Source organism: Mastomys coucha, unplaced genomic scaffold (assembly GCF_008632895.1).
Source record: "Mastomys coucha isolate ucsf_1 unplaced genomic scaffold, UCSF_Mcou_1 pScaffold1, whole genome shotgun sequence".
NCBI classification, from domain to species: domain Eukaryota; kingdom Metazoa; phylum Chordata; class Mammalia; order Rodentia; family Muridae; genus Mastomys; species Mastomys coucha.
The window spans coordinates 81,111,093-81,118,859 of record NW_022196891.1 but is presented as its reverse complement, the minus strand read 5'-3'; the positions used below and the strand labels follow the sequence as shown (position 1 = coordinate 81,118,859).

The 7,767-nt window shown below is 44.1% G+C and overlaps 1 pseudogene; it reads right to left on the bottom strand.

The window, feature by feature from the left end:
• Nucleotides 1-5,712: 5,712 nt before the first annotated feature.
• On the bottom strand, nt 5,713-6,124 carry LOC116071622 (annotated as a pseudogene).
• Nucleotides 6,125-7,767: the final 1,643 nt, after the last annotated feature.

The following is a 7,767-nucleotide window of genomic DNA, read 5'->3' as shown; positions in this document are numbered from 1 at the left end:
AGAGAGAGAGAAAGAGAGAGAGAAAGAGAGAGAGAGAGAGAGAGAGAGTGCATGTGCATCAGGGTTGCCAGATCTTCTTGCCAGCCCCTTTATTTTCCTTGAACTTAAATTACCTTCTGTAGTAGGAAAATGTATGATAAATATATCCATTTTATAACAATGAGTAAGCTTTTCCCAAAACAATTAGGATTTTCAAGTTCTGAGTTGATGAAACCAAACAGAACTGTTGAATCCTCTTGCTTTAGAGCTTGCCATAAACACATTCATTTACTGTGTGAGGCAGTATTTTGTTTTATATTTCCCAAGCTATAGGGTTTCCAGTCCCTCTGAAGACAGTCTGCCTCTAGTTGCTATGGCCCACAGTTTCTTCTCCTCTGACCCAATGTTTATAATCCAGGGGTCAGACCACAAAGAAGAGTTTTGTAAATGCTCTTCAGACTGCCGAAGAGGAAAGCTGTTGTTTCCTCCCTTGGAGCTCCTTTCCTAAAGACTTTTAAAGCTCTGGTAGAAACCGCTCAGCTTCTTATTGATCACCACGTGCCCATTTTCAGGGTTCAGTATGAGCTCCACCAGGAAGAAGGGTGTTTCTTATCTGTCTCTGAATCTCTAGAATTAAGAATTGTACCGGTGTAGCAATTGTTTCTACATAAAAAGGAAGAAGCAAGCAAGGAAGGAAGCAGTGAAGGAGGGAAGGAGAGAGGGAGGGAAAGAGAGAGAGAGGGAAGGAGAAAGGGAGGGAAGAGAGAGGGAAGGAAGGAAGGAAGAAAGGAAGAAGGGAGAAGGAAGGAGGGAAGAAGGGAGGGAGGGAAGGAGAGAGGGGGGAAAGAGAGAGAAGGGAGGAGAAAGAGAGGGAAGGAGAGAGAGGGGGAGGAGAGAGGGAAGGAGAAAGGGAGGGAAGGAGAGAGAGGGAAGGAGAGAGAGAGGAAAGGAGAGAGGGAGGGAAGGAGAGAGAAGGAAAGAGAGAGAAGGGAGGAGAAAGAGAGGGAAGGAGAGAGGGGGAGGAGAGAGAGAGGGAAGGAGGAGGGAAAGGAAGCAAGGGACTAAACACAGGAAAACCATAATTTTACTTATCAGAAGCTAGTGAATTCCCAAGCACTTGGGCAGAGGCTGCTTGGTGCTTGATATCAGCACCAGACAGGGGACACTGTGGAACCAGGCACAGCTGGAGAGTTAGACATGGGTGGAATTTATGCACATCTATGTGGAGGGGAACAATGCTCAGATGCATCCTAATGTCTGAATTTACTCAAACACCCCATTAAATCTCGCTGTATAATGAATACAATGTCTTGTTAAGTATTGTTTATTTGAAGCTTACATTAATGGATCACAAGCATTTATTTTCTTTGGCCTATGGTGATTATAAATTTAAGTTCAGAGACCTTAATTTCCACGTTTTTCATCTCTCAGTATAGACTGGGAATTATTTACTAACAACGCTGTATTCTTTGAATAAATGGCTGATAGGCACCACTGAGTGAATTATCTAGGAAAGTTAACATTGAAAAGTAAATTTTAGTGGTGAATTTCAGTTGATACTCTTTGTCCACCACTAAATTCTGACAGTGAATCCAGCAAGTTCATGTATAAACTGTATCTACCAGCTTATTATAGTGTTGATAAGAAAAATATTTACCCAACTGCATCTCCTATGAAGATCAAAGATAACTGTTTAGCCCTAAACCAGTGACTCATACCATCCTCTCTAAGGCCCAGGCCACTGTGGAAGAGAGGAAGAAAGAAGGTAAGAGCTGGAAAGTAAAGAGACAGACTATGGGAAAGCAAGGTGCAGCTCTTGCAACCACAAACCCACTGGCATCTGTGGATGGCTGTACTGGCTGCTTTTGTGTGTCAACTTGACACAAGCTGGAGTTATCACAGAGAAAAGAGCCTCCCTTGAGGAAATGCCTCCATGAGATCCAGCTGTGGGGCATTTTCTCAATTAGTGATCAAGGGTTGGGGGGGGGGCCCATTATGGGTGGTGCCATCCCTGGGCTGGTGGTCCTGGGTTCTATAAGAGAGCAGGCTGAGCAAGCCAGGGGAAGCAAGCCAGTAAGGAACATCTCTCCATGGCCTCTACATCAGCTTCTGCTTCCTGACCTGCTTGAGTTTCAGTCCTGACTTCCTTTGGTAATGAACAGCAATGTGGAAGTATAGGCTGAATAAACCCTTTCCTTCCCAACTTGCTTCTTGGTTATGATGTTTTGTGCAGGAATAGAGACCCTGACTAAGACAATGGCCACACTGCATCTGTGTAAGAATTCACCCATCAAAGGTCAGATAACTGGATGGGGGTCGGGGAGAGGGAGGCGAGGGAAGTTTGCAAGCAAGCAAGCAAGCAAGCAAGCAAGCAAGCAAGCAAGCAAGCAAGCAAGCAAGCCCTTGCTGTTGATTATCAACTACTTTAGATAGTCTAGATTCAGGGAAAGGAAGAACCAGTGCCTTCAGTTGTGTGTCACTGTGATCCCATTAGGCTCCATGAAGAATTCCAATCCAATGGCCATTCAGATGGCCTTAGTTAAACTAAATGGATCACTAACAATGATGAGCCATCAGTGGGAGAGGATGTACTTGGTCCTGATGAGACTTGATGCGCCAGAGTGAGTTGGTACAGGAGGAGGGGGCTCCCAAGAGGAGGAGGGAATGGGAGAAGGGGATGGGAGGCTGGGACGAGGAGAATAGGAGGGAAGGAAGCAGTGATGGGGGTGTAAAGTGAATAAATAAATAAATGAAAAAATGGATCACAAAACAAAACCAAAAGTCATAAACCTGAGAAAGGAAGGAGGGTTAGGAGGGAGGGGTGGTTGACAAGGATGAGCAGGAGATAAGAAAAGGCATAAAGGAGAGAAGTCAGAATACATCATATGCTTGTGTGAAAATTTCAAAGAAAAATTTATAAAAGAACTAATGACCAATAAATACATTAAAATATGAAAGAATCCTATTATTAAAGAATGTAAATATGTTACAAAATATCATATTTTATTCTATAAATAAGCTTAATTTCCATGGATCAATTGAAGCTAAAAATGGATTAACAATTCCTTAAGTTAATTAACGGAATCATTGAATCCATAATTCCTGTGGTCATCGGTGTCCAGGAGCAATGAAGAAGCTTTCTGTTTGACTTAGAGACCCCTGATTCCTTACACCCCCTATCCTTTTCTGGCTCCCTAATTTTATGTGTGAGAGAGTTAAGCATTGCTCACACTTTCTATAGTAATATGGTGTTTAGGCACATAGCAATGTCTCTCAACACAAGCTAAAGAGTGAGTTTTCTAACTGGAGTCTTGGTTTGCTGTGAGTTCACAACTCATCCCCTCTAAAAGTGGCACAACTGAAAACCGAATTAGGAGACCAGTAGTTACCTAAAGAGCAGTATTGTCAGCAAGGGTGGCATGAGTTTAATTTGTCCCATTGTCCTTAAGGAACTTTTTCAGGGGTTGTGAATGAAATTATTCAATCAAGCATGCCAATTGGAAGGTGAAATTTGGGTGTATGGGGGCTGTTTTATTGGTCCCCCTTGGGGAAATCTGATCCAATAGGGAAAGGCTGGGATAGAACACAGTCCAAGAATTATGGCTGCTATTTCTAGTGCTTCCAGCAGCTCAGCAAGACTGATTTTACTGTACCTGGGAAAGAGCCAATCTCTAGACAACATAAGGTCATACTGGGCGCCCTTAAGTAGCCTGACATTTGTGGAAATTAGGTCTCCTGCAACCAATGCCTTTGCCTATGGGATAACTCTTCAATAGACCAGGGTTTCAGATAGGTGGCATGGCATGGAAGTATTTCAAGAAAAGAGTAGCCAGAACATTCATTTGATTTAATGAGTGTTTATCGAGTAGGTGCTATGTGTCAGGCACTACTGTAAAAGCTGGGAAGATAGTGAAGCATGAAGTAGACATTCTCTAGAGCCTCTACCCTAGGACTTGCCTCCTTCTGTCAGAGCAAGTGTGCACCCCATCCTGGCACATACACGGAGTCTGTGCCCAGTGGGGTGCAACTGACCATGAAGTTTACTCCTCATAAAATATTTTCTTGGTCACAGAAATCCATATGCAAACAAGCCGTAAGTCAAGTATCCAGTCATCTGCCCTTCGTCTTTCTCATCTCCCTGTCCACACTCTGGGTTCTTCCTGTCAGCCAGAGTCCAGATCTCAGGAATATCTGTCTCCTGACTTGCATTTGCTTCAAAACTCCACCTACATCAGTGATCTTGTCTTTGGACATTGTCCTGATTTTCAGATCAATTCAGGGCCATCCATCACACTGCCTTGGAGCCTTTATGCCCCTTTCTTATGGTTCTTCCTGCTCAGTTGTAGGTCCTGAATGCCTGTTTCTCACAGGAAAGGAGGAGCCTCTTCATGAACACATAGCAAGCATATGCTAATAGCTCGTTGCCATACCCAGTGAATTCCTAGGAAGAGTAAGAAGTATTCGGGCATTCCAGACCCAAGAACTGTCCAAACTGTCTTCTTTTGGCTTCATTACCTCCGTTTGGTTTGGTTCTCCCCCGCCCAGTAAAGTAGCTATCTGCTATCTTAAGTGCAGCAAGCATCTGCTATATTAAGTATGCTGGTTGGTTTTTGTCCACCTGACACAAACCTAGGCATGTATGAGAAGAAAGAATCTTAACTGAGAACATGCTTCCGAGGCTAGTGAGATGGCTCAGCAGGGAAGAGCACCAACTGCTCTTCAGAAGGTCCTGAGTTCAAATCCCAGCAACCACATGGTGGCTCACAACCACCTGTCATGAGATCTGATGCCCTCTTCCGGTGTGTCTGAAGACAGCTACAGTGTACTTACATATAATAAATGAGAACATGCTTCCATAACATTAACCTGCAGGCAAGTCAAGCCTAGGAGTAGGAGTGGGGGTGGGGCATTGTCTTACTTAGTTCCTTCCCTGCCTTCCCTCCATGGTAGACTGTTACCCGGAGTTGTAAGCTGAAATACAGCTCACAACACTGTGGGCCCTCTCCTCCCCACACTGCTGTTGGTTGTTGTTGTGTGTTTGTTTGTTTGTTTTTGTTGCCTTCTCTAACCAGCTTCATTAAAGATGCTTTTCATAGACAATCATGGTATTTCAGGGAGGACATGGGCAGACAATCAATAGTATATAAGAACTTCCAAATCCCCTTTTGGTATAGACTACCAAAATCAGAAAGCCACTATAAAACCCAATGAAGTCTTCAGTCAATGCCTTGAAGAGGGGGAAGTAGCTTAGAGTGAGGGTGGACATTTCACATGGAGGATGTTGTTTAACAACTTTTCACAAGCCGACCCTGACTTTCAGGAAACGAACATGGCAGAATTATCAATCTGAAGATCCACAATCTTTTAGAAAAAGAGCCAGCTCTCTTCTGAGAACACTCAGATGAAGTCACTGCAAAGTCCATGTCACCCAATAGACTGGAAAGCCAATGCTGGGGGCCAGGTTCCAACAGGTCTCTGGTTTTAAGGGGACCAAGTCTATGTTGACGGTACAGGGGAAAGAGGATATAGAAAGGAATTTGGAGTTTTCCCAGACCACAAGGCATTTTGTGCCTTGGTGGCCACCTATGTCAAGACCAGGATATCCCTCCTGGGAGCCAACAGGAACCTTTCAAAATTAACAGGGAAAGAGGTTTTCTGTCCTCAATCCAGCTTCGGAGATATTTTTTTAGTGACACATGATCCTTCCCTCACCCAGCCCCCAATAATGAAGTGTTCTGTGTGCTGACAATATAGCTTAAAAAAAAAAAAAAAGTAAAACAAATTCTGCATTTTTATAAAACTTGATAAAAAATAGTATTTCAAACTGTACAGGCACCAGAAGTACACATTTATCAAAAATGCACACACATCACTTGGCATCTCCAGCACCTTTAGCTTTCTGTGCCTGGTCTGTTTTGGCATCTCCATTTTCTGCAGGATTATTCGAATCCTTACCTTCGTTGGCTTTCCAAACCTTCTTCCCCTTGGGTAGCTTCTCTCCCTTCTTTGCAGGGGCCATTTTCTGCTTGGGCTCTGGCTTTGGAGGAGCTGGTTTAGCAGACAACCTCGTAGATCTTTTCTGTGGTTCGTCCTTCATCTTGGCTTTGTCTTCTTTAGCATCCCCTTCAGCCTTTCTTTTGGGCATGGTGGCGGTAGGGGATGTTGGCTCTGAACACAGGTATATAGCAGCATGGGTTTGGTCAGTCCAGGGGTCGTCCTCACTGCTTCTTCATGCTGCTCTCCCACGTTGCTTTTGACTGGGCTGTCTTATCACAATAGATATTCTAACTACCACACTACCACATCACCACACCACCACACTTTCTCACTTGTGAAAACAAATAGACGTAAATCAGAACTTCCGTGGTAGGGCCTGGAGAAATGGCTTGGGGGTTGAAAGCACATGACGCTTCTGTGGAGAGAGTTCACTTTCCAGAAGCCTCTTGGGAAAGTCTACAAATGACCTCTACCTCTAGTTGATGCTCTGTTCTGGGCTTTTTGGCCATTGCACACACATGCACAAACCCACACATAGACACATGCACATCCATAAATAAAAATAAAACCACTGGCTGGGCCTGCCGGTGCCCTGACCAGACCTTGAGTGAAAATTCTGCAGCCAATCCCACAACATCTAGAGGAAGCTACACTCTCAAGCACTCTAACACACCCAGGATCAGAGCTGAGGAGGACACAACATCTGTCCCAACACCAGGAGTAACTGGGACCAGTGGGACCCAAGCACACAGGAACTCCACCAGCCCAGTGGCAAGGGTTCCTTCTGGTCTGTATGGGCCAGCCAGTGCCCTGAACAGACCTTGGGCGCAAGCTCCACAGCCAGTCCCAAAACACCCAGAGGAAGCTCCATTCCCAGGTGCTCTAACAAGCCCAGGATCACAGGATCCTAGAATCACAGGATCCCAGAGACAGCTTGACTCTGAGGAATTCTGACACAACCAGGATCACAGGAAGGACAGGCTCCAGTCAGACTTAGCAAGGGCAGGTAGCGCTAGAGATAACCAGATGGCACAGGGCAAGTTTAAGAATATAAGCAACAGGGCTGGACAGATGGCTCAGCGCTTAAGAGCACTGACTGCTCTTCTGAAGATCATGAGTTCAAATCCCAGCAACCACATGGTGGCTCACAACCATCTGTAATGAGATCTGATGCCCTTTCTGATGTATCTGAAGACAGCAACAGCGTACTTAGATATAATAATAAATAAATATTTTTTAAAAAAAGAATATAAGCAACACAAACCAAGGTTACTTGGCATCATCAGAACCCAATTCTCCCACCTTAGCAAGTCCTGGACACACCATCACACTAGTAAAGCAAGATTCAGATATAAAATCAGTTTTCATGATGATGATACAGGACTTTAAGAAAGACATAAATAGCACCCTCAAAGAAATACAGGAGAACACAGGTAAACAGCTAGAAGCCCTTCAAGAGGAAACACAAAAATCCCTTAAAGAACTACAGGAAAACACAATCAAACAGGTAAAGGAAATGAACAAAACCATCCAGAATCTAAAACTGCAAATAGAAACAATAAAGAAGTCAGAAAGAGAGACAACCCTGGAGATAGAAAACCTAGGAAAGAAATCAGGAGTCATAGATGCAAGCATCACCAACAGAATACAAGAAATAGAAGAGAGAATCTCGGGGGCAGAAAACACCATAGATAACATTGACACAACAGTCAAAGAAAATTCGAAAAGCAAAAATCTCCTAACCCAAAACATCCAGGAAATCCAGGATGCAATGAGAAGACCAAACCTAAG